General features: G+C 43.2%; 1 protein-coding gene and 1 non-coding gene across 2 annotated transcripts in view; one reads left to right on the top strand and one right to left on the bottom strand.

Annotated features, from left to right (window-relative positions):
* The window catches only part of Prkch (protein kinase C eta), a 235237-nt gene that overhangs the window by 40270 nt on the left and 167538 nt on the right, over positions 1-27429 (bottom strand). The gene's annotated exons all lie outside the window — the stretch shown is intronic.
* Positions 14110-14190, top strand: Trnaa-ugc. The gene has a single exon. It is a non-coding gene; the product is annotated as a tRNA-Ala (tRNA).

Raw genomic sequence — 27429 nt, 5'->3', positions numbered from 1 at the left:
ACAGCTCTGGGTAAATGCCCTTTACCAGCATTGTTGTTGACTGAAAAAAATTTAGGGGTTCCCTTCTCAACAAGATAACCTACACAACTGAGCTGCTAATACAGATACATGGAGTAGGTGTACAGGATGAATAAGTCTTATACAGATTACATGAGGACCGTAGTTTATAAAAGTGTACTGAACTATGAGTTTTTCCTAAGTAGACTTTAACCATTCACAAAATAAACTCTCCAATCTTAGGGCTTGAACTCAGAGCCTGGGTTCTGGCCCTGAGCTTTTTTGCTCAAGGATAGCATTCTACCAATTGAGCCATAGCTCCACTTTTTGATAGTTAACTGTGGAAAAGAGACTCATGGACTTCCCTGCCTGGGCTAGCTTCAAACTGTGGTATTCAGATCTCAGCCTCCTGAGTAGGTAGGATTAAAGGTAAGAGCCACCAATGCCCTGGCTCTGTGTGTTTGTATGTGTGTGTATCAGAAGTGGTACTTGAACTCAGGACCCTCCATTCTTGCTTGGCTTTGCTGCTCAAGATTGCTGTTCAATCATTTGAGCCAAACCTCCATTTACAGCTTTTCTCTTGTTAGCTGGCAGGAATGGTCTTTTGGATTTGTCTGCCTGGGCTAGCACTGAACCACAATCCTCAGATGTCCGTCTTCTGAGTAGCTAGGATTATAGGTATGAGCCACTGGCACCTGCTTAATAAAATTTATTTTAAAATTTATTTTAAAAAATACATAAAGTGAAGTGTAACAAGGTATCTTTGCTAGTTTTCTCTATTCTTACTAGAGGTACACAGACCCTGTCAGCACTGAAGCTGGTTCCTGGAAACTCTTCAGTCCATAGGAGATAGTAATGAACTTGCTTTGCCAGGATTAGAAATTTTCTTTTGCTTGGAAAAAGCAAGCACAATAAATTGAAGCATGTGTTCTTATATAATACAAAGAGGGATGTGAGGACTGTGGGGAAGGATGCTATGCCACCAAAGGGGGGGGTTTATAGGACCAGGTCCTGGAGAGGGTGCACAGGCTGCTTTTGGCAATCAGCTCAAATGTGAGCCTTTGTTAGCATTAGTCATGTCTTGTGCAATATTGGAAAGAAGGGAAGATGGCCTCCTGACTACAATTGCTTCAGCAGATCTCATCTGGTTACCTGTGATCCCCTTCTGCTTAAACCTGAGCCACTGAAGTCGAAGTGTCTGTAAAATGCATGAAGAAAGACCTCCATAATTCAAGACCACTTCCAAGTCCTTGGAGTTAATTGCTGGATTATAGTCAGAAAGATGTATTCCTTTAGTTGTTTGTTTTTCCTCACAAAATCAGAAGCATAGTGTAGTTTGGGACTTGTTTTTTTCCCAACATCCAAGCAATATAAAATATTATCCTAGAAAACTATCCTATCATACTGTCCTGTATGAAGTATACTATTTTCAAAGAAAATGTCTTCTTTGAAAATATTATCCTTTTATATATTCTTATTACTGATAAGACCATCCATAATTGTCTATATCCTGACTGGATGACAAGCTTCAGGGTCAGGCTTGGAATATTTCTCTGGTCATCTCTGGAGTTCTGGTCAGAGGCTGGACATAGGACAGCAATACGTGTCTGAGTTCATTTTCAGAAACCTCTACTGCTTTCTTACTAATGTTGGACTCATATCATAGCAGAATGATGAAAAACACTGAAGTTTTTAAAATTACCTTTGGGGGAACTAAATACTTTCTGAACAGTCCCATTGCCTCTACCACTTGGTTTTGCAACCAAGCTCCCAATTTTCCCCAAGCAGCCATTTAGCTCTTCATTCTTAGAATGACTAAATACTTGCATGTGGAGACGCTATCAAGGTTTCCAATTTTGTCATGGTACTCCTCTTCATAATTTATAAAATGTGTATGTCATTATTGCTTCCTAAGATCTTGGGAGTAAATAGAATGTTCTACAGTTTAGAAAGCATCACCCAGCACAAACAAAAAGGTAGCAGCAGGTGAAGAGAACTTTAGAGAAAGGGTAGGTTCATGTTTTTCCTATCTATTTGATGAAATAGTTGTGAACCAATAAACAAAGGCAATTTTAGTTTAGTAAATTTATTCCAGCACCTTAGTTTCTCTATTTTAAATAGAGAAGGTTGCAAAGAGTTGCAAGGAGTTAAGAGTTCAATCTGAATAGTCATCAATGCTACATTACAGATGAAATTAAAGACCGTTTGCAAACACAAGGTTTAATAAAACATTAATACACAAAGTATTTTAGTATTTCCTAAGGCACCAGGGTAACAAAGTGATGACTTTAACTGATAACAAATCCAGAAGGACCAATTCTAAAGTGAATCCAGATTCCTGGTCAAGAATGGAGCCTCTGACAAGTCAAGAACAAAAATCACACTCCACAGTGTAAGGTTTGGGAGAAAGGGGACCAAGACTCAGCTGGTGGAATGAAGTATGATTATTAGTTAGAATTCTAGGCTAGGGCGGGAATCGGAGCAGCACCAGTTCTGTAGAGTATACCAATATCCCGTTGAAAAGAAAAATTAAAAATTTTGCCTTAATTTCTGGATGTTAGGCAGTTTATTATACACACAGAGAGACAGAGACAGAGACAGAGAGAGAGACAGAGACAGAGAGAGAGGCTACAAAGGAATTTTCTTTCCTAAAACAATTAGAAACATTTCAAGTCACAACTCCTCTAATATTCACCATATCAGGAAGATTTCCTGAAAGATCTCAGCTCAAAGGGATCCATCCTTAGTGCAGAGGAAATTCACCACTCAGGAATGGCCCATCGTACCATCAAACTCTCTTCTTTATGTAACCGTAGACTTACTAGTGGCTTTACCCTTATCCATCTGCACAGATAGATCAGTGTCCTATGTTCTGCTTTTCCAGGTATTCCTCAAGTTCCCCCTTGGCCAACATCATCTAAGCTGACCTGGACAGTGGTCTCTAAGTGGCAGCTTCTTGGCTCATTCATAGAAGACTCAGGACCTTGAGGCTGACTGAGAAAGGATTAGGACTGTTGACTCCAGGGCATTTCTGGCTCTGTATGAATGCTGTGTTTTAAAAGCAAGATTTTTTTTTCCCCAAAGCATTGAGGAGACAAAGCCCTACTGTCAGCATATTATGATTAAGCCCTATTAGCCACAATACTTTTGTCTGCATCATCCCTCTTTACCGAGACCAATGTATAAAGCACTAAGGTAAAGGAATTAAGATCTCTGGTCTGAGCCAGGTCACTGCTGTGAGAAAAGCTGAGTTTCACTCACTCATTCTGAACTGTCCAGTGCCAGCTAGTTTACCACCAGGAGATCAGTTCTTTTAGGCAGGAGAATAAAGGAAATCACCGACTCCTTTTGCTATCCTATCCCCTCATTTCTATAGTGGAGTTTATTTCTAGTCTAGAGACATAGAATTCTCCAGAAAAGGCAAACTTTCCAGGAAGTGTATTTCTGTATACTTCCCATATTTGTAGTTAGCAATGTGATCAAATACAATTTGACTATTCAGCCTGATGTCATTTTATACTCTTTCTCTGCCTAATTATTTAGGGCCGAAACCTAATGGCTGACGCCTTTTGAACATACTCAGTGCCACAACAAATTTCATTTCCACCAAGACCACCTTTGGGAGATGTTTTCATTTCTTTACTGCTATAAGTAATGCTTCAATAAATTAAGGTATCATTTAGATACGTCCAACTCTTTATATTTTTATCATGAGTTTTTACAAATGAGCAATCAACTCCCAGTGCCATGTTTGCATTTATGAATCTTGATTGTTTGCCTTTCCTTCCCAGAAGAATCCAACAAAGGCTATGGGGAAACAAGAAGGAGAAAGGGTGAGAGTATGAATCCCAAATTTTTCTCTTGGGCTGTTACTATGTAATTTTTAGTTTCCCAAATAAAATGTGTTCACCCTGATCACAATGGGCCTCAAAAATCTACATTTCTCATTATTTTGGAGTTTGCTTTGTTGCCTATCATAGTGCTTTTTGGTTAGTAGGCTCCCAATAAATGGCTGTTAATCTGAACAGCAATTACCCCCTCTGTGTGGTGTCTGGGACCCCAGTGAAGTTGGATGAGAGAGATGCGGGACTACTGGGATGCTGAGTGAGTTCTGGCAAGTGCTGGGCCAAAGCTTCCATTGCTTATTGGGGTCCTCTGTCTTGGAAGATGGCCCCAAACCAGAGTGGCATGTTGGACAGCTCTGTAGCTTGGAACACATGTCCACCCTATGCTAACCATTGGTCCTTTAAGACCAGTCTATATAATCCAATATCAAGAGAGATTAGAAAGGAAGATTTGTATTGCTTGGTGACTTAGCTTTGGAGTTTGGCTTACAGGTGAGAGTAATCTTTGTTCCTTTAAAAGAAATGCATTAAAATTGGATTAACTGCCTAAACAGGACTGACATGAATTTAACTGCCGCCCCCAGGACACAGTGTACTCTTACAATAGCTTCTGTCATTAAGACAGAGGCTGTGAATAGAGGGTACAGAAGAGCCAGCTGATTTTGTAGGTTAAGGTAGGCATTGGGCTGGCATCAGGGAGTACCCTAAGCTTCTGGTGGACATGGATCCTTCTGCTTCATCAGCAGTGACACAAGGAGGATGTGGGATGTGTATAAACAAGCTGGAAAGCTGAGGTTATCTGGTACAATGCCCCATGAGTCAGTAAAGAGGCAAGTACCCTTGACTCTAGAGCTCAGTTTCCTCATCAGTCAAAATATGGGATGGGACCAAGAGGATATCCCCTCCCCACTTCATGTACTTGGCCAGCCACTAAGAACTGACCGTTATTCACAATTACAGACAGGATCAGACAGCCTTTCTCTGCTGACGTGCCAAGGTCTCTCTTTAGTTTCACCTATTTTGGCCCTTCCAGTTTACTGAGCCTATAAGTGGCTCTGATGGGACTCTGGTAGCCACAGTGATCCATCATCAATGTGAATTCTTCCCAAAGTCTCTCCAGACTGCTTGTGGATTCCCCAAGGAGCTTCACACCCCACCTCCTCTGCTCCCTTCGGCCTTCTCGTGTTTCCTGAGCCAAGAGCAGTGCTGATAGTGTGGCTGCTGCTGGCCCACAGTGAGAATGTTTCTAGGCACTCTCAGTGCTTAGAAAGCTGTATAACTATCTGACTGTGATTTTCTGTCTGGTGCATCTGATAATAAAGACGCAGGCTTCAATTTCCAATCCCTAACCCTTTGCCTAAACCTAGTTGGAAACCTAACCCCAATGATCCCAAAGAGTAAAAGGAGGGAAGATACTGTAGTTTTTCTAACTTTTGCATACATTTGACTTCTAGTTGTTAGTAGAAAATTCCATTTTACCCTAAAGTTTACCCTTCCTTAACCTAACCCTAGCCTGAACTAGAAAACTAGCCCTGACCTTAACCCTAATGACCCTTGAATGCTAAAAGGAACCTACATGTACCAGTTTTCTTTCATTTGGGCTTCCAATTTATATGTCTTTTTGAAATTTCATTTTTCTAGTAATTTATGTTTATTACAGTTTATAAAAAGCACGATTCCTATGTGGCTTGCTGAAGGAGAACCATTGGTTTACTACTAGAGGGCCGCAGAGGTGCTTGTGCCTGAACTCTCTTCCGTTTCTCCTCTAGACTGACCACTTCCCTCTCCACCAAAGCCTCTGTCTCTGAAGCCTTCTGCATGAAGCTTCCTAGACAAGCGTGGGATCTGTCTTCTGAACTCCAGTGGTATTTAATGCATACTTGTCATGTAGTCACTATCTTCCCAAGCTTATTCCCACTCTAATTCCTGAACTGAGTGCCTCATACAGGGCTACGTGGTCCATTACTCTTTGGACTGAGCAAATAACTTCATTTCTTATGCCAAACTTTGATTGTATTCCCTTTATGTTTCCCAAGACTATAACATCCTTTGTGACTCTGCATGGTCCTCTGCTACTTAGTGTTCCGTGCCAAGAGAAGTACTGAGGGAATGAGGAAGAAGCACTAAGAATGCCTTCCACATCTGGAGGGAAATCTTTTCAGCCATCCATCCAACTATACTGCTCCTTCTCCAGCTCTCAGTCTAGTCTTTACAGTTAATCTAAGAAAATCGGGCTTGTAGGTAAAACATCCAGTGAGTAATGTGCGTGCCCAATGAGTAACCAACCCTGCAGCAATGTGGTATTATAAACCAGACAAGACAAATCACCCCTGTGACTCCTGCATAAAATCAAAAGGTCAGTTCAGGAAAAAAAGAAACGATGAGAACCTTAAAGTCCTTCATCAACTTGAGAAGCTCATTTTGCGTGTGTGTGTGTGTGTGTGTGTGTGTGTGTGTGTGTGTGTGTGTGTGTGCGTGTGTGTGAGTGTGTGTGTATGTGTGTGTATGTGTGTGTGTGTGTGTTTTCAAGGCATCTCATGGAAAACTCCAGAATCAAAAGGATTGGAATGTTACACAGGAACCTATTTAAAAGATCAGCTAATCCCTTAAACTCAAACCGAAGAACAAGATTTTCATCAGATAGAATTAATTTCTTTTTGGAAACGCTGGGAAGACCTTTCCCCAGAAATCAACTGGTTCTCTGTATTTTCCAGGGAAGACAGTTTGGGAAGAGTTCCAGAACTCTCTTGAATTCCATTCTGTGACCCTGAAAAATTCTCTTCCCCTCTCTTTGCTTCATCTTTCATATGACTTGTCAGCCCATTTTCAGGATACGGTGTATGGAATCCAGGCCTAAGAATGACTTCCCGGAGAGCTTTGAGTCCTCAGAGCCAGGAATTTAAGGTTCACAGAGAATACTGGAGCAGGTGTGGCTCAGAATCAGGATGAGTGGTTAGAGAAGGGAACTGTTCTTAAACGTGAATTACTTTTGAAAGTAAAACATTCACACTGACTAATTTAGGAAATGTACATGCAGTCAAGTTCTACCCACTCAGATAAGCCCATTTCACTAAAAGGTTTTATGGTCATTCCAAGCAATGTTTCCTACCCTGGCCTGAAGCCTACTGACACACAAACGCATGTGGAATTTTTGATCTAGGTTAAGTGGCACATTCCTAGCCAGGAAGGTGGTACTAATCCTCTTCATGTAATTTTCCATCATTGCAAAGGACAGAACAGGACTGTATTTGCATTATGCAACCCAGGACAGGACCTCAGCCGTGACAGGTCTGTGTGGGCAGATATGATTTCTCTTCTGCAAGAAGCTTTTCTCCTATGGTAGTGGCACACCTAGGGATGGTTGGGTGGGCCTTTGCAGTTTGTCAAGCTAATGTGCAAGCTATTGTTCTGGGGGGGTGTCTGTTCTTCCTTACACGGCTCTTGAGGTAGGAAGCTTCAGCTTGGCATTCAGAGGGCAGGACTCAGCCATCGGAGAGGTTCTTCCTGCTCAGGGTTGGGATGTGTCCTAACCTGACTGATGGCTGTCCTGAGCCAGCTACAACAAAGGGTGAGCCCCAGGGCTGACCTTTCCTCAGACAGAGCGCATGGCTTTCCCTCCCAGCTGCCCATAGGGCAGGCTCTAGTACCAGCAGTTGGGATGACAGTCACCTGCCTAGTGTTGGCTCTTAGGAGCACAGTCAGGTTTGCTAACTTAACCAAATGGAGGCAGTTAATGAGTCATCGACTGATGCCAGGGCAAAGCCGGCTTGTCTGTGAAAGGGGAACGGTTGGGTGCTCTGGACAGAGGCTCCACCTTAGTCATTAAGCCAGACACAGGGAGAGAGAGTTCCCCGTGGTGACCAAGTTTTCAGGCAAGTTGGAGGCAACTCGACACAAGCCTATTTAAGTCTCTAACCACGTCAAAGTGTCTCCTCCTCCTCCTCCAACTTCCCTGGAAGGGTGGGCGGTTCCCTGAGCTTCTGTTCTTGGCCCTGGTCTAGGTTTACTTCTAGTATTCCTACCAGACCATATGGCACCATTTGTGCAAATTAGGAAAAGGCATCCCTTCTCAAAATAGAACTGCCATCTGCCAGGAGATTGAGTCATTATGCAAATCTATAAGGAATCAGGTGGTGCTCCCCAAGCTGCTCTGGGAGTGATCTGCCCAATAGTATAAGGGCACCCTACCTGGTTCTCTACCCAAGGAGCTGAATCCTATGAGTTCAAGTGTTACCCTAAACAGAGGGCTCCCCAATGTCAATCTCGAACCTGGCACTTTCGTATGAGCTACTTCTAACTGCTTTTGGGGGGGTAACTTTTAGGGATGTTTCAAACTATCAAACCCAAGAGAATGGAAGCTAATTTTACCCAGATACCATCTTTACTTGCTGAAAGCTTATGAGTCTTCAAAGGGAATCTTGGAATGATCTTAATATCTCCTCCTTGGCCTCCCAACTATTTTGTCAGATGGACCTTCATTTCAGCTTCTCCTCTATTCTGTCACCGAGGCTCCTCCCCCTTCTCCTTTCTCTTTCCATGGTTCCTGGCTTGCTTCAGGCTGTGTTGGTTTCATCTGATATGTGACATGGGTTCCTAACTGAATTCCTGACTTCTGGGTTTGTTCCTTGGTGGAAAGATACTATATTTATTTCTTTAGTCTCTCTTTCTCTCTCCTCTCTCTTTCTCCTTCCTCTCTCCTCTTTCCATTCGTTCCCAAAAATGGATTCTAATGACAGGTCAATAAAACCCAAACCTTCTAGTCCAGGTTCAAAATCTAGTCCATGTTCTGACCTCTATCTTGCTCCTTCCCAAGCTGTCGTCCTGGTCCCATGGGTCATCACAATTCCCTGGAACAAGACCTTTTCTAGTCTCTGCTCCTACTGGTCTGCCTACCTGGTCTGGAGTGTCCTGTGTCACTGTTAATAGAGAACCTATGATCCTGTGAGACAGGCTCAAAGGCTATCTCTTCTCCAGAGCCGCCTCCCTCTATCAAGATGAACAGTCGCCTTGTCTGTGCACTCATTGTATTCTTTATTTTACTTTGAGCTTTTATGGCATTATGTCTTACATTGTCTATTTTGTATGTGTTTGGAACTCCCAACAGATTAAATCTTCCAGGGCCAGAGTCCTATTGTATTTGTCTTTTGATTTTCAGAGGTTAACACAGTACAAAGCTGGTGCTCAGGACCTGTGGAGCCTGACACCTTACATGGTGAAGTCCCTTTTATTATCAAACACATGGGGCACTGGACCATGGCCTGGCCTGAGTTTGTGTAAAGCCCCAGCCAAGCAAGGGCAAATGAGTACAGTGCAGTACTCACCCGTGCCAACCACAGGGGAAGGGCCCTGTCCAAACTAGAAACATTAAACCACACACATATTTATGCCGTCACTCACAACCCGCATCAAATACAGTTCCTGGAAACTGCGCTCTGGCACCTTGGAAGAGGAGCCAGGGAATTCAAGGGCCTCTTTTCTGGATCCTCTTCTGCCTTTACACAGCTGTCTAGATCCCGCTATGGCCCAGTCCACCACCCACACTAAGAATGCATTACGGGAGGTAGGGGTAGGGATGTAGATCAGTGGTAGAATACTTATCTAGCATGTACAGTCCCAGAGTTCAATCTCTACCACACAACTGGGAGGGGGCAAGAATACCCAAACCAAGAATGCACTACAGGAATCCAGCCGTTAATCAGGATAACTCTTGTCTCTGGGAAGGGAACAGAATTGAGCAAGGACAGATGGGGCTGTTTACACAGCTAGTTCGTAACTCTTGGGAAAGCAACAATGGCCACAGAAAAAACCCTGATTCTCCGGGCAGATTCAAGATACATTTACAGAGACAAGAAGTCTGGGGGAAAAAAAAACCATTTACAATAGAGCCTCTTTTACAATACCTGTATGGGGGCTCATGAGCAAGATAAACTCAACCCTTTTATCAGCGTCTTCATCTTTACCCTCTGTAACAGTAGGACACCAAACCAAATCTTATCTAGCTTCTAGGAAAGAAATGACCCTTAGCACAAAGCTCTGGCACTGGGGGCTGGGGAGGGATGGGCCCCCTTGTCTCCTCTGAGGCAGAGGGAGATAGAGGAGTCTGCAAAGTAGAGACCTCAGCATTCCCCAGGAGAGGATCCTCACTTCACCTTAAAACAGGGAAGTGCTTTTAAACCCCACTCATCATTCACTTTTCTAACTGCCCAGGCTGTTAGGAAAATGGGGGAGAAAGGAGCAGGCTGGCCTCTCCATCTCCACAGGCTAAGGGCAACAGACCTTGGGATCTGGGGTTGTAAGGGAGGTGGGGTTGGAGTTAGGCTTTTATGGTGTCTGAACAAGCAGACAGAGGTTACAGAAAAGGCTGTTAGGGCTGGGGAAGGCGAGGACTTTTGGTTAGGCCCACAATGGAATGTTTAAGGCCAGGCTTAGGTTGGAGTGCCCTGCATGCACATCAAGCACGTCCACACATACTTGGGGTTTTGCCTGATGACCGTAGGTGCTTGGGATATGTATCTTTTAGATACATAAGAAGATTGGGCCAAGAGGCGAGAGGTAAATCCCTCACAGCATCTTCTACTTCTCTTTCCCTGTCACTATGATGGCCTTAATAATATTGGTAACCAAGCCACTCTCCATCACTGTGCCTGGACAGGAAACGTTTCCTCTATCACTACCTAGGTAGAACAAAACTTCAACCCCAGTGTTGCCTTGATTCTAAGACCTCTAATGCCTCTGAAACAAGGAAGTTCCTTAAAAATGAATGACCAAAAACAACCTTGCAGGTGCCAGTACTGTTACTGTCAATGAGTTAAAAGTTATTTTTTATCATCTATGGTTTCTTGGATTCATCCCACCCACTTATATGAGAGGGTTGTTTTGTTTTGTTTTGTCGGTCGTGGGGCTTGAACTCTGGGCCTGGGCGCTGTCCCTCAGCTCTTCAGATCAAGGTGAGCGCTCTACCACTTGAGCTACAGCACCACTTCCGGTTTTCTGGTGGTTTTATTGGAGATAGGAGTCTCACGGTCTCTCCTGCCCGGGCTGGCTTTGAACCGAGATCCTCAGATCTCAGCCTCCTGAGTAGCTAGGATTACAGGCGTGAGCCACCAGCGCGCGGCTTTGTTTTGTTTTTTTAAGATTCCACATACAAGGGAGAGCATGAAATATTTGTCCTTCTGCATCTGACTTGTTCTATTTAATATAATGTTACCCAGATCTATCTACACCATAGTAAATGATGAGACTTCCTTCTTTTTAATAGCTGAGGAACAGTGCATTACAAATGTTCTTCATCTACTTTCCGTTGATAAGACACTCAGATTATTTCCATGTTTTGAAGACAGACATGCAGATGTCTTAGTTTATCTTCTGTTGCTATAATAGAATAGCGAAGGCTGGAAGGTTTATAAAGGAAGATGTAGCTACTGTAGCTGAATGTCCAAAGTTGAACAGATGCATCTGGTAAGGGCCTTGTGCTACATCATGGCATGGCAGAAAAATGGAGGAGTAAATGGTGCTCCCAGGTAGCCTTGCTTTTATACCACATAGTCAGTCCTTTCAGAACTCTATTAGCTTCCCTTGATGTCCCAACCATCTCCCACCACCTTTCAACAATGTCATGTTGGGAACCAAATTTCAACACGAAATTCTGGGTGTGTTAACCACTAGCAAAACCACCACGGTGGGTGTCTTTGCAAGACTGTGATTTCAGCTCTTTTCCTGATGAGTGGTGATTTTTAGCACTTTTTCATATACCTGCTGGCCATCCCCATGTCTTCTTCCAAAAGATGTCTATGTAGGCCCTTTAATCATTTTAATTAGGTTATTGTTTCTTTTTCACTTGTTTTTGCTATTAAGTTCTAGGCATTCCTTATATATTTTGGATATTAAGCCCTCATCAGATACATGGCATGGAAGTATTTTCTCCCATTTTTTCATGTTGTTCATTGTTTCCTTTCTTATGCAGAAGCCTTTTGGGTTTTTGTTGTTTTGTTTTTTTGGTCCGGTTATGGGCCTGAACTCTGGGCCTGGGCGCTGTCCTTCAGCTCTTCACCTCAAGGCTAGCACGCTACCACTTGAGCCACAGCGCCACTTCCGGCTTTTTTCCTTTTTGCTTATGTGGTGCTGAGGAACTCAGGGCCTCATGCATGCAAGGCAAGTGCTCTACCACTGAGCCACCTTCCCAGCCCAATGCAGAAGCCTTTTGATGTTGCCTCCTGTGTTTAATTTTGTTTTGGATACCCGTCATAGGATAGGTATCACAGGGAGGTAATTTTCTCAGGGAAGTTTGGAGGATGTTTATTTTCACTTCCAAAAAGCATACTGTGAGATAGTTCATTTGAAGACATCTTTGTGAAAGATACACACACACACACACACACACACACACATTTTTACTATATTAAAGCTAAGCTATTTCATTAAATAACTACTCAGAAAGATCCTCTGTGTGGCCAAAGGAAAGAAGAAGCAATAAGCTTCCTCTTCCTTGGGCTTCCTTTTTTCTTTTCTTAGTCTGAGAATAAGTGGTTGATTGAAATCCTCTTCTACCATTTATGAAAATCTTGGAGGATGGTGATACCTGTATCTCTGAAAGTTTGTTGGTGCTGAAAAGAAGCTTTCTGGGACTGGTAGGGGTGAGGATTGGCTAGGGGAAAACGTAAGGTGAGCTTTCTAGAGAGGACTCACTCAAGAGACACAGGGGTTTGAACTTGGCTCAGGGGGGATGCAGGCTGGGGGGTGGGCTCACATCCAGGGATAAAGTAGATAATGACATCATTTAATCCCCCTACACATTCAATCAGGGATGGGACACCACCCACATCCCCACAAATTTAAAGCTTGGACCAGTGAGTATCATCAAAGCAGTGTGTAGAAATTCCACAAGGAAAGACAATATTCCTGAGATTTGTCCAAATATTCAGATTTTCCAGTGGCTTTCCATGAGTATAATTGGTCTGACATCCAATCTGCAGAAGGATAGCTCAGTGTTCCCAAAGTGAGATGGGAAAGCTCACTGCGGTTAGAAAAGTCTAACACTGCCCTCATTTTCTTTGAGCGATTCACAAGGGACCTAGAGAAGCATAAAACGGAACCAGGCATTGATTTGGATGGAGCTAAAAGACACGTAGGGGATTTCAAGTCACTGAGTTAATAGCCAGAGTCAAATACAGCCTCTGGACATTCTTGCTGGTCAGAACTTGGATTCTTTGCCTGCCTGCCTGCCTGCCTGCCTGCCTGCCTGCTTTCCTTCCTTCCTTCCTTCCTTCCTTCCTTCCTTCCTTCCTTCCTCCCTCCCTCCCTCCCTTCCTCCTTCTTTCCTTTCCTTCCCTCCCTTTCTTCTTCTTTCTTTCTTTCTTCCTTTCTTTCCTTTTCTTTCTTTCTTTTTCTACCTTTCCTTTTTTTCTTCCTTCTTTCTTCCTTTCCTTCCCTCCTTCCTTTCCCCTTCTTTACTTTTTTCCTTCTTTCCTCCTTCTCCTTTTCTTCCTTCCTTTCTTCCCCCTTCCCTTTCCCCCTTCCCTCCCTCTCTCCCTCTCTCCCTCTCACTCTTTTTCTTTCAACTTTCTTTCCCTTCCTTCCTTCCTTCCTTCCTTCCTTCCTTCCTTCCTTCCTTCCTTCCTTCCTTCCTTCCTTCCTTCCTCTTTCTTTCTTTCAATATGTAAGCTCTACATGATGGGTCTGTGTGACTGAAATGTCACCATGGGTCCCCACTCTAAAAGTAATAATTTGAGATTCTGGTTAACATGGGGCTATAGAATGATTTTTTTTTGGTGGGGCGAGAGGGGGGGGGGTTAGTCATGGAGCTAGAACTCTGGGCCTGGGTGCTGTCCCTCAGCTCTTCAGCTTTAAGGCTAGCACTCTACCACTTGAGCCACAGCATCACTTCCGGTTTTCTGGTGCTTAATTGGAGATAAGAGTCTCACAGACTTTCCAGCCTAGACTGGCTTTGAACTACGATCCTCAGATCTCAGCCTCCTGAGTAGCTAGGATTACAGGTGTGAGCCATGGGCACCCAGCTAGACTGAATGTTTTTATCCGCTCAAGATAACATAACTTGCTGGTGATAGTATTTGGAAGTGGGAACTTTGGGAGATGCTTAGGGAAGATGCTTTTGGGAAGACTGCCCTGTGAATGGACCTAGTACCCTTACAAAAGGGATGACAAGGCGCTCTCTGGCCTCCTGCTCCCAGACAGCAGAAGGAAGGCTCCACCAGGCAACGGATCTGTTATTGTCTTGGACTTCCCACCCTTTAGAATTACGAGAAATAGGGCTGGGAATGTGGCTCAGTGGTAGAGCGCTTGCCTTGCATGCATGAGGCCCTGGGTTCGATTCCCCAGCACCACATAAGCAAAAAGAAAAAAAAAGCCAGAAGTGGCACTGTGGCTCAGGTAGTAAAGCGCTAGCCTTGAGCTGAAGAGCTGATGGACAGCGCCCAGGCCCAGAGTTCAGGCCCCATGACCGGACCCAAAAAAAAAAAAAAGAATTACGAGAAATAGATTTCTGTTGTTTAGCAGGCAGTCTACCATATTCTGTCATAAATAATCTCAAAATACTAAGAAATAGACTTTGTCGATGAGAGAAATTCCATACAAATTGTACTTAGTTTATCTTCTTTGTATATTTATGAGAGGATTCATGTTTATTATAAGCATGGAGCTGGCCTATATTGGCCACTATTATTATATTCTCAGGCATGAAGTATTTTGGGGTGGGGGACAAACAAATGAATGCTTAACTAGATGAATCAGTAATTGATTATGGACTCATAAAGCTATAACTATAACAAATGGATACCTCATGTAAATATAGTCAAGCTTTTTAAATCATGTATTGAAAATATTTGAGGAACATAATGTGGCCTATAATGAACATGCACAATTTTCTTCTTCATCATGACTCCCTTCAAAACTACAATGTAGAGGTGATTTTCAAGTATATGGGAGAAGATATGTAGTTTATATGCAAATACTATTCCATTTCATACAAGAGCCTTGAGCATCCATAGATTTTGATGTCCCAGGAGATAGAAAATGAAGAAAAAGTAGCAAGTATATACTCAAAAGTATATACTCAAAAGTATATACTCAAAAGTAGCAAGTAAATACTCAAGTATCACATAAAAGATGTAAACTATGGGAGTTATGGAAAAGGCAGTTTCCTCTAATATGCCTTTGAAGCTAAATAACTGATGCAGGAAAAAAAATAAATTTTGAAATGGCTTAGGAACAAAAGTCCAATTCTTGGACTAGAGGACACTAATGCATAGAAGAATACTAGAGAACAGGCTCATTCCACAGGACTTCTCTCAGCTGGTAGATGTGCCCTTTCTCCTTTGTTTCCATCAGCTCACAGGAAGAGAGCCATGCAGACTTCCCTTCTTATATTGATCATGAAGTTACTGCCCCAAATGGTGTTCTGAGAGGGAGGGGGCTAGTCAGGGAAATGAGAGCATACTAGAACTTCTCTGGACAAACTACGAGATAGGTTCTAACTTCCTTGTTCATCAGGCCAGTAGCTAATGTAAGGTTATTTAACATTAGAGCCATTTCTTGAATTATTCTGCTAAATTGTGTGTGTGTGTGGAGGGGAAGTGGTGGTGGTTACTGAAGCTTGAACTCAGAGCCTGCGCACTGGCCCTTCGCTTTTTTACTCAAGGCTGGTGTTCTGCCACTTAAGCCACAAATCCATTTCCAGTTTTTTTGCTGGTTAACTTTTCTACCTGAGCTACCTTCCTTGGAATTGTGATCCTCAGATCTCAGTCTTCTGAATAGCTAGGATTATAAGTGTGAGCCATTGGCCCCCAGTATAATACCCCCCCCCCAGCAGAACATTAAAAAAAAAAAATCACACAGTTCATCTTGCACTCTGATGAGTTTTTATCTTACGGCGTACAGAATCATATGCTTCTGCTAAGTTCTGTATTGTAGAGATAACCCAAAGTTCCAAGTACAAGAGCTGGGGCATACCCCAGTGGTAGAACATGGTTGAAAGCAGGGTCGCCAGCACCCAAACCACAGAAACAAAACCACAAAGTGTATCTCCAGCCACTCTGCTTAGACGACATATTAAATGAGCTATTGTGAAAATATCTTGACTCTACCTCCTTCTTCTCATAAAAACAGAATATAAACACATAAAATAGACACAGCAAATAGAGCCAGGCATAGCAGCAGCCCCGTCTGACGTACGTTGGAAGTACAGTGCCTGTTACAGATCCCCGTGGCTGGGGAAGGCCCAGCAGCTCCATTACACTAGGCCGTCCTGCCCATAAAACACTTCAGTTTTTTCCAACTCTGCTGCCAAAGCTGCCATGCTGGGAGATGTTGGGAACCTGGCTTGAGAAGTCTCCACTTCATCTTTTACAGGAAAAAGCTGGGAGAACAGAGTTTTCCTTCTTCAATGGCAGTAGGTCACAGCCAGCTCCCAGCCTCCAAGGAGCAGCCAAGGGTGGACACAGGGGGAAACAAAGATCCACAGATTCCCCCAGACTGTGGGCACCTTCCGAGAAGGTACCAGGCCTGAGCTCACTCCCCACCCCCTCTCCCGCCACTTATTTCCATTTTTGTTATTTTTTAACCTCCTGAATTACTCAGCCAGATTCTTACAGGAAAAAAGGATCACTGGCATGCACATCAACCAGTCCCAGGGAAACCCAGTTTTAGCCTAGGATGGGTTTGAACCTGTCTGTTGGCAGATCAGAAAGCAAAACCTCAGTGCTCCTTTCGCCAGCATTGGGTCCTCTTTCTTGGGGCAATACTGGCCATCCTGACAGCATTCATTTGTCGGGTTTGCTTCTATCAACAATTTCCTAGCTTTGCAAATGAAGTTCACTGCCAGTGTATTTTTCACAAATCCATACTCTATGTAGGAGTTTAAAAGAAAAAGCCTGTCTCCCTTCCCTTTCCTCCTTCCATTCCTTCTGCCTTTCCTCCTTCCCTTCCTCCTCTCCTTTCTTTCCTGTTCCTCCCTCTTCTTTAACTTCAAAAATCAACACAGGAGCTGCCAGTCCCTCAGGAATGCTCCTGATGACAAGACTTGTTTCTCTAAAAAGTGCCTTTCATGACTCACTGTCACCTGCCTACTTTCATTGCTCAGTCCCATTTTTTTGTCAAAGGAGTGTTAAAATCCTCATTGGGTGAATCTGGGAGGGGCATATATTTCATTGCTGAATCAAACTGAGATTTCAAACCTTCTCTTGCTTCATTGCAAAATCTGGAGTAGGTGTTCCAACTCCCTGGTTTTAAATGTTTCACCTTTGGGAGTTTTGGTCAAAAGTGTTTTGTTTTTTAAATATTTTTTTATTGTAAACATAGTGTACAGAGGGGTTACAGTTACATGAGTAAGGTAATGAGTACATTTCCTATTGAGCATTGTTACCTCCTCCTTTGTTTTTCCCCTACCATCCCTTCCCTCCCTACCTCCCCAACTCCTCTCTCCCTACCCCCCACAAATTGCAAAGTTCATTTTCAACAGTGTTTTGTACATCTCATGGTTACAATGGGTTTTTGAGAGTTTTGCATAGAAAGGTATTTGAGAATTCCCCGGTGAATGAGCAAGTCATTATTGCATGACACAAGGCACTACACAACCATGGTAGAATGCCTGCTGCTACACTTTAACCCAGTTAAAAACAATGGCTGGTGCGATCACTCTACACCCAGTGTTGGGAGAAACATCTTTTGGAAGCTAGGTCACTACAATAACCTTCCATAAGCTTGTGGCATGATCTAGAAAAATTGGTACTGTTTCTTCAACAAGAGATAGTAGAATCTTACAGGCCTTGAGCTCCTACTACCAGATTCTTTGAGGAAAAACAAAAAAAGATAGCTTGCCCACTATCTAGATATAAGGCTTTAGATCTCATTCAACAAGACTATCTGTTCTCTAGTATAGAATTCTATCACTTTTTTAATAGGAACTATTCAAACACTGAGCCTATGAATACACAGACTATTTCTGGAAGGACAGACAAGGACACGGGATGAGGAAGAAGAATTGGAGGTGAGGGACGGGGTCATGAGGAGGACTTAGCTTTCACTGACATTATTTTTTCAGAAAGCCTGAAGTTTGCCCCTTTGTCATATACATGCATTGACTTGAATTTTAGCATTAAAGGAAAATGGCATGGGTCTTCCATCAATTGAATACTCAAGTCCTTCCTGCCACTTATCCCCATTGAATTCTTCTGGACAAATACTGGCTCAGTTTGCTAGAAAGAAAACAAAACAAACATTGTTACGCCCCGTGCCAATAAAAATGAATGAGAAAGGAAAAGCTGGGGATGTAGTATTAATATAGCCACAACAAATGAAAGGAAGATCATGAGCTTTTTGGGTTTTTTTTTGTTACTGTTACTACTGTTTTTTGGCAATAGTAGGTTTGCACTAAAGGTGTCATGTTTGCTAGGTTATTTTTCAGACACAATCTTCATTTTTGTCCAGGGACAGTCTTAGACAATGATCCTCTTCCCTATGCTCCTACCTGAGTTTAATGACATGAACTAGTGCCTGGCTTGTTTGTTGAGATGAGTCTTGCTAACTTTTTATCTGGGCTCACGTTGACTATGATCCCCTTGATTTTTATCTCCTGAGTAGCTGAGATTACAGATGTGGACTACTATGACTGTTGAGACTCTCCTGGGCACATCTCCTGTCTGCGTGCTTCTACATGGATATTTATATTTCTTTTTCCACCATACTTTTTTCAGGGGGTGGGGTGTTGATACTGGGGCTTGAACTTACACCTAGTGCTCTCGCCTGGCTTCTTCACTCAAGTCTGATACTCTGTTTCCAGATTTTTTGCTGGTTTATTAGTGATCAGTGTCGCAGTGATTTTTCTGTTCAAGCTGGCTTTGAACTGAGACTCTCAGATCTCAACCTCCTGAGTAGTTAAAATTGCAGGCATGGGCCATCATGCCCAGCTCTTTATGTAACCATCTCTCAACAAATCTGTCTACTTCTTAAATGGGTTTACTGTTCAAGTTTCTTCCCTGGAGATCTGTCTGTCTATCTATCTATCTATCTATCTATCTATCTATCTATCTATCTATCTATCTATCTATAACTTATGAAATAGGGTATGCAGCACTATTTGATTTTGGACACTGAGACAAGCCATACACACACAAAAATACTTTCACAATAACAATGTGTGGTATCTGAACTCTTATCCCAAGGCTGCAGATCATGGAACTGAGGCTTGAAGAAATTAGTGTTGGGGCTGGGAAGGTGGCTCAGTGGTAGAGCGCTTGCCTTGCAAGCCAGAGGCCCTGGGTTCGATTCCTCAGCACCACATAAGCAAAAAGAAAAAAGCCGGAAGTGGCGCTGTGGCTCAAGTGGTAGAGCGCTAGCCTTGAGCTGAATAGCTGAGGGACAGCGCCCAGACCCAGAGTTCAGGCCCCACGACCGGACTCCCCCCCAAAAAAAGAAATTAGTGTTTATCTAGTATCATGGTTGGATCCCAAAGTCTTCTAGTAAGTCAGTACAGCTTCAGTTCACTCTTTTCCATGAAGCAATCTACTGTCTACAGCCATTGTCTCAGACATGAGCCTAGCCTTCCCAGCTCTGAGAAGGACCTCTAAACCAACATCTTCCCAAGTGATTTCTTTGTCTCCCTTCTCTTCATACCTGTGCTCATCCTGTGCTTCATCTTTAGCAAGTCATGCTGAGCGACTTGAGTGGAAAGCCATTCACCTTTTCAAGTAGAGTGGACACAGAGAGCCCCCTAGTCTGAGAATTATGACTACTTGCTCTGATTTCACAGACACCGCAGCTGAAGCAGGACTCACAAATGTAGGTGGGAATTCAATTCTCTTAAAATTCACACAAAAGAAAACTTAGAACACACTCTTCTGCAATCATCACAGCATCAATTAACTTCCACACCATGCTTGCTATCCTAGATGCAGCATTAGCAAGATGCATTAAAGACTAAGTGCTATCTGGGTGACATAACACAAGCTATACTAAAAGCAGGACTCCTGTTGGTAACCATCTACTATTTAAGACGGATCTGATTTTATGAGAAAAATATATGCTGGGTGCCAGTATCTTAGGCCTATAATCCTATCTACTCAGGAGGCTGAGATCTGAGATCAATGTTCAAAGCCAGCCTGAGCAGAAAAGTCCATAAGACTCTCATCTCCAATTATCCAGCAAAAAGTCAGAAGTGGAGATGTGGCTCAAGTGTTAGAGCACCAGTCTTGAGTAAAAAAAGAGAGCACCCAGGCCCTGAGTTCAAGCCCAGTACTGGCATGTGTGCACATGTGTGTGCATGCACACGCACACACACACACACACACACACACACACACACACACACACACACACACACACACACTGTACACGTCACCTGAATATCAATCCAAGTATCTAGAATGCAAGCAATTGCTCAGAAATCAATGACTGTGAAAACAGCAAGATTAAGCAATACTGGGTTGACAGAACTTCCTTTCTTGACAGGTTAAACTAGTCTGAGAGACTCATATTGCCTTCAAAGATCTAAAAGTCTACTCCTCCTCTTCCCTCCTCCTCCCCCTCCCCCTCCCCCTTTTCTTCTTCCTCTTCTTCTTTCTCCTCCTCCTCCTCCTCCTTTCTCCTTTTTCTTCTTCTCCTTTCTCCTTTTTCTTCTTCCTTCTTCTCCCTCCATCCCTCCTCCTCCCCCTCCTTCCTCCTCCTCCTCATTTTCCTTCTTCTTCTTTCCCCTCCTCCTTCCTCCCTCCATCTATCTCTATGCTGTGCCTCAGATGAAAGATTTTCTTGTAAAAGATTTGCATGCTTTCAGTCTACCCTTTAAAGATGGTCTATAACCAGTCAATGTGAAAACTACATGAAGATTCTGTTTGAGTCACATAGAGGAGACATTTCCAGCAGCCACTGATGCCTCAAAGTGAAGGAAATAAGCTCCTTTCTGCTCAGAAGCTGTGTAAGCATAGGAAAACTGACGGCTCAGCAGGCTGTCAGATAACCACGCTGTGAAAGAGGAGGAGTATATAACGTTGAACTCCTTTCTAACCTTGAGTTCTGGAGGTTCATCAGTAGAAGAAAGTAAATTTTGATGAGGTGCCAAAAATGATATTGGAGGGATTATGCAGTGAAAGAGCACTTTAACATGAGCTCTCTGAAGGCTGGAGGGCAGTGTCAAGGTAGAAAACAGAGAGATGAGTGGCCACACAGCCAAACTGCCCCCTTCCTGTCATTCGTGTAACCCAATGCCTTTGGAGCCAGTCCAGGGACACTGTCCTCCATCTGCCTATCTGATTTCACTAACTTGTGGCACTATCTGGTTTCACTAACTTCGTGCCAAACAGTAACAGGGTATTTGTACCAATTTATATCTCTACTTAGGGCATTTATTGAACAGTAAGACTTGACATCTGCAGACAAAGGGGGGAAAATAACCCTGTATTTTGAAGTACAAGTTGTAGACTATTTCTCAAAAGGTAATGATGCATTCTACTCAGCAACTTCTATAGCTGAATTAATACTGGGATCCAAGAGATGGATTTGGTCTCAAAACCAATGCATGTGCTTCAGTGAGCCCAAAGAATGCCAAGGTCTTCGGCTGACCCTCAAACTGCTCTCCGGTGCCAGGCCACTCCATGCTCAGCTCCAGTAGGTGATGTCTTCAGGGCTAAAATCATTTTGGTACACATTCTGGGTAGACATTGTGCTATTAAACCAAAGCATCTTCCCTAATGTAACTGAAAACACTAAACGACTGAATGTACATATGGATGAGCCAATCTTTGTCTTACCAAAATCTGTAAGTTCAAGTCCTCATCTGTAATGTGTGGATGGAGCCTCTGTGAGATCATTAATGAGCTGAGGTCACAGGAGGGGTCACCATGATGGGACTTGTGTCATCATAAGACAGTCTGTGATCTCTCCCTTTCCTCCCCCCCTCTTTTCTCTCTCCTCTCTCTCTTCTCTCTCTCTTCTCTCCTCTCTCTCTGACCATGTAAAGTCCCAGAGAAGAGGGCTCTCTATAGACTAAGAAGACAAGCCCTTACCCAGGAACTGAATGAAACTGCACCATAGTCTTAGACTCCCAGCCTCTAGAAAGATGGAAGATAAATTTCTGTCATTCAAGGCATCCAGCCTATGTTTTGGAAGCCTGAGATGGCAATAAGTTTGGGGCTTCTATTGAACTGGGACTCACAGACAAGGAATGATACCAACCTGAAGGACGAGGCTCTATAGAACCTGGCTGGTCCAGCAAGCTACCTGTGTTTATTACCATGTTGAAAACCACAGCAGCATGTACAAGAATGAGAGAACTTTTTAAGACAGCATTCTTTTTGGGTGTTTTTTTTGTTTTTGGTTTTGGTTTGTTTTGCTTTTGTTTTGTTGGTGGTGGGGCTTGAAATCTGGGAGCTGTCCCTGTGCTCTTCAGCTCAAGATGAGCACTCTACTACTTGAGCCACAGCACCACCTCCAGTTTTCTGGTGATTAATTGGAGATGAGTCTCACATATTTTCCTGCCCAGGCTGGCTTTGAACCTCAGATCTCAGCCTTCTGAATAGCTAGGATTACAAGTGTGAGCCACCAGCGCCTGGCTAAAATAGCATTCGTAATGATCGGAAAGACAACATTCATTTCATGTTAAACTACTTGTGGTAATTTATGTAGTTCTTTCTTTCTTCATTTTTGGTGGGACTGGGGTTTGAACTCAGGACCTCGCACTTGCTAGGCAGATGCTCTATTACTTGAGCCACATCCATAGCCAGTAGAGAACCCTTTGTAAAGCAGTCAAAGGAAAGGAACACCTATCTATGAGAGTTGATGAACTGGTGTTTCATCTTTTCAAAGCAATGGTTCCTCTCCTGGCAGTGAGCCTGACTCCAATGAGGGGTTGGTTTTGAGAAGGGTTCTTCTGAGTATAGACTCACAACTCCATTGAAAAAACCCACAGAGCGGTGATTCATAGGACCATCTATAGTTTTGATATGGGTATCTACACCCCATCTCATCAGAATCACTGCATGCCTGAGGCAGGGGTGGGAGGACTTACTGAAATGGGTGCCAGGAAGCACCCTTGGGAGAGGGAAATATTTTACATATTATCTGAAGTATTGATCACACAACTGTGACTACGTGTACCAAAATGGATCAGATTGTGCTCTTAAGATCTGTGTACTATCAACATAACCCCACTACCTACCATTAAGACTAGTGCTTTGGTGTTCATTCCAATTGTGGTAGAGGACAAATGCTCAGAAAGTGTATACTTACAAGCCCTGGACCACAGGCTTTACACATGCCTCCCAATTCAATGTAGTAACTACTCTCAGAATGGCATGTCTAGAATCTTTATTTTATCTGTAAAGAAGCTGAGGTTCCGCTAAGGTACACTTGTTGAAGACCCTACAACTAGGAAGTGGCAAAGCCAAGACAAATTCAGTTCCAATAAACCCTGAAGCCCTGGCTGTTATCCAGGATACCAGCCTTAGAAGTTGTATCAACATGTATGCCTATCTCCAGGAATCTCCTCTAGGGGAAGAATCAAAGGCTGATTGAATAGATATATGCAAGGATATGCCTGCTTCAGTACTAGTATTAGTAAATCAACTTAATTAGCATAACTCAGACAGGTTCATATGCTAGACTACTCTGAATCACTTAATATTGGATTAAAAAAACAGGGATATAACTTCATGATGGGGCAAAATGGTCATGATACAGTAAGTGAAAAAATAGACTCACACCTGTAATTCTAGCTTCTCAGGAGGCTGACATCTGAGGATTGTGATTAAAAGCAGCCCATGAAGGAAAGTCTATAAGATTCTTATCTCCAGTTAACCAGAAGTAGAGCAATAGCTCAAGTTGTAGAGTGATAGCCTTGAGCACAAAAGCTCAGGGACAGTGCCTAGGCCTTGAGTTCAAGCCCCAGGACTGGCATACACACACACACACACACACACACACACACACACACACACACACACACAGACTGCTTAACAAAGGGTATATATTGCCAAAACGTGCTGCTAAGTAATTGCATCATTGTGTAAAAATCAGAGAATGAACTACTGCATAAACTTAGAAAGCTACAATGTCAGTAGGTGCTATTATTTTACAGGATTACTTCATAGATGCAACTCATTGCTGGCCAGTATTGTTCTGCTGTGCATGACTATACATAGCAATTTTTAAAGTAAACACACTAAGAGACTTTAAGAAAATATTTCTGAAGGAAAACAGTTTTAGAGTGTGTGTGTATGTGTACTAGGGCTTAGACTCAGGGTATGGGTGCAGCCACTAGCTTTTTTGCTCATGGCTGGTGCTCTATTACTTGCGCCACAGCTCCACTTCTGTATTTTTTGCTGGTTAATTAGAAATAAGAGTCTCACGGACTTTCCTGCCCAAGCTGGCTTCAAACAGCCATCTTTAGATCTCAGTCTCCAGAGTAGCTAGGCTTACAAGCCCTTACCTTTTCTTTATTAAGTTTTTTTGTTTGATAAGTTTTGTTAGAACTTAAGCTACCTGAGGATAAGGATTTTTGTCTATTTCCTGCATGTTTCTCACTTAGAGCTGTGCCTGGCATACAGTAGGTACTCAACAAATATTTATTAAAGGCACAAACAAACCTGAAGCTCTAGCACAGGTTTTGTCTCTTTTTTATTACTCAGGAGTCTGACCAAAATCTTAGTATTGAGCAGGTATTTTACAAACATTTTTTGAGCTATACACTTCAATCAATTTTTTTGAAAAGCAGTATTCATCCATCTAAGTACACAAAGATCAATTGGCTGTGTTTTTATTGCCTGGCCAATAAATCCAAGGTTATTTGTAACTAGAATGAAGAAACAGGTTGCAGGCTCAATTTAATGTGATGAAGAACAAAACTGGTGAATTGATCTCATTAGCTAGGGAAATCCATGAACACATTTCTCAATTAGCTCCACTGCTTTTATGGATGTTAAATGCCAAACCCCAAGGTGGTGTACCCAGACCATGACTTTGATTTAATATATAAAGTACAGAAAAACAAAGTGTTCCAGGCCTAAGTGTTTATCTGCCATTAATCTGGGTCCTTTGAGAAACTTTATTTCAGATAGTAAGCCCCCAAGGTACACATGCCTCAATTTCCCCTCAAGTTAACCTCAAAAACGTCAGTCTCCACAGAAGAACTCCAAGCTGAACTCCAAGTGAATTCAGCTGTTTTGCTCCAAAATCAGAAAATTACCTCCAGGGTTGATGATAAATATGTAAGTGTACCAGTCATAGATAATTTCAAAACACTGCTGAAATATAAAGAAAATAGATTTCAGAGATGGGATCTGGCTCCCCAAGGGCCTGTCCCACTGTGTGAGCACACCCTGTCACATGACCCGAATTAGCAGTCATGTCCTGGTGATGACATATGGATATTTAGTTCCAGCCATCATCTTCCTTGGGCTGGGTTCAGACTCCCTCCGACTCTCACCCACTGGTCATCTCCATGGAGTCTAGCTCACGTGCCTGAAGGCAGCATTCCTAAAACTCCTCTGCCTTGGGAGTTCTTCTTGACCTCTTAAGCTCTTTCCAGCTAATGCTACCATCCAACCTCTAGCTAGACATCTAGCACTGACTCCTGGTTTCTTCCTCACCCCAGTATCCAGCCAGCACCCACTTGTTTATTTTAGTCCTTAAGGTCTCTTGCAGTTTCTCTTTAGCCTGGCCACACTTCCTTTAGTTCACGTCTCCATTATCTTCTCACCTGGGACCCTGGAACTACCTTAAATTGACCCCACCCCTCACCCCACCCTGCTGCCACCTGCTACCCACCATGCTCAGATCCACATTTACTGCTCTACCCAAAACATGTAACATAGAAACCTACCAGATCATGTACCTGCTCAAAATCCTTCCCATGCTCCTTTACCTCCCACAGCTCAAGCTTCCTGGAAGAGAATTTTTGTACAGTACCACCAGTTTCTTAGCTTGTACCGATGATCTCTTTCCTAAATAATGGAATACTGATTTAGAGTTGGAACATGGCCACTTGTAATACTATCTAGTAAGACCTCATTGTAGCCAGATATAGCCATGTGATCACATTCTGGTGAATTTCATGGTAAATATGTGGAATCTCAGGATGGTCCACTAAGGAAGCTAACAGTTGGAAGGAGTGCCTTGGCCCTTCTTAGTATCTGGAACTGGAATGAAGAAATGATTCTCAAGTTTTATAAACATTGTAGACCATGGGGCTGGGAAGGTGGCTCAGTGGTAGAGCGCTTGCCTTGCATGCATGAGGCCCTGGGTTCGATTCCTCAGCACCACATAAGCAGAAAAAATTTTTAAAAAGCCAGAAGTGGTGCTGTGGCTCAAGTGGTAGAGTGCTAGCCTTGAGCTGAAAAGCTGAGGGACAGCGCTCAGGCCCAGAGTTCAGGCCCCACGACTGGACCCAAAACAACAACAACAAAACATTGTAGACCAGGAGGTAGCCTTGAAGGTTGAGGCACACAAGACAGAAACCTGGATCCCAGGCTACTTTGTGGGCCTTTTGTGGCAGAGCTATACTGCCTGCCCCTTGCCTTTCCTGTGTGTGTGTGTGTGTGTGTGTGTGTGTGTGTGTGTGTGTGTGTGTGTGTGTGTATTGTCTGTGTCTGTGTGTGTCTGTGTGTGTGTAACTAGGGATTGAATTTAGGAGCTGGGTGTTGTCCCTTAGCCTTTTTGCTTAAGGCTGGCATTCTACACTTGAGCCATAGCTACACTTCCAGCTTTTTGGTGGTTAATTGGAAATAAGGGTCTCAAGGACTTTTCTGCAGGTTGGCTTTGAACCATGATTCTCAGATCGCAGCCTCCTGAGTAGCTAGGGTTACAGGTGTGAGCCACCAGTGCTGAGATCCTCCTGCTTTTTGATGTTTGATGTTTTTTGATGTTTGATGTTTCTGTCTGGCTAATCCTCGGATATGTTTGCCTTTTCCACCCCACTAGTCTTATCTTCCACCATTGCTCGGGCTTTGGGCTCTCGACTGCAATTCATGTGTTTCTATTCTACCTATCCAGTCACAAGGAACACCGACATATCTGTGCTTTGTTCAGGTTTATACCTCTCCAGCCCCTAGCACTCTCCTTATCTTTGTTCATGTTCTAGCTTTCTACATTCTGCTCAGGAATCACCTCCTCCAGGAAGCTGGCCTGAATATTTTATGCTAAGTGGCCATTCACTGGGGTCCCCCTGTTTGGGAATCCCTTTGCTATTTATTACTTGTCTGTGAACCATCTCTCTCACCCCACAGAAAGAACCTGAAAGGACAGCCTCCCCACATCTACTCACTTTGTGTCTGTACCCCTAACACAACACCTGCACAAACTGCAGTGCAGCCAATATGTTCTGGTCTCAGCTGGATTTTCCTCATTGAGGAAACTGCTTGAATGCCTTCAAATGCCTAGCTAAGCGATTCGTGTCCTCCGTAAGTTGAAGATTTAGGAAGTCACAAGTTTTCAAAGGTTTAGTTGTCTGGAGATGGATATACCAGACTGCAGATGAGTCATTCTAGGAAAACATCCATGATGCATGCATTTCAGATCTGAATTTCCTCCTCTTTTACAGAACTTGGCCTTGGGTAACCTTTGAAGTCTTATCAGTCCTTGAAATTGCCAG

This window comes from Dipodomys spectabilis, unplaced genomic scaffold, assembly GCF_019054845.1.
Source record: "Dipodomys spectabilis isolate Male_0828 unplaced genomic scaffold, ASM1905484v1 ptg000073l, whole genome shotgun sequence".
NCBI lineage: Eukaryota > Metazoa > Chordata > Mammalia > Rodentia > Heteromyidae > Dipodomys > Dipodomys spectabilis.
The sequence above is the reverse complement of the archived record's forward strand: the minus strand, read 5'-3'. Positions and strand labels throughout refer to the sequence as shown.